The following is a 265-nucleotide window of genomic DNA, read 5'->3' on the forward strand; positions in this document are numbered from 1 at the left end:
CTCTCCCAGCCCAGAGGCTGAGATCTGAGAATGGACAGTCTGCCTGCTCAAGTGGGTCCATGACCCCTGAGTAGCCTAACTGGGAGACATCCCCCTACTAGGTGGAGACCGACAACTCACACCTCACATGGCTGGGTACGCCCCTGAGACGAAGCTTCCAGAGCAAGAATCAGACAGCAGCACTCGCTGTTCAGCAATATTCTATCTTAAGCAGCCTCCGCTGCTGATACGCAGGCAAACAGGGTCTGGAGTGGACCTCAAGCAA

Source organism: Mandrillus leucophaeus, unplaced genomic scaffold, assembly GCF_000951045.1.
Source record: "Mandrillus leucophaeus isolate KB7577 unplaced genomic scaffold, Mleu.le_1.0 Scaffold730, whole genome shotgun sequence".
Lineage (NCBI taxonomy): Eukaryota > Metazoa > Chordata > Mammalia > Primates > Cercopithecidae > Mandrillus > Mandrillus leucophaeus.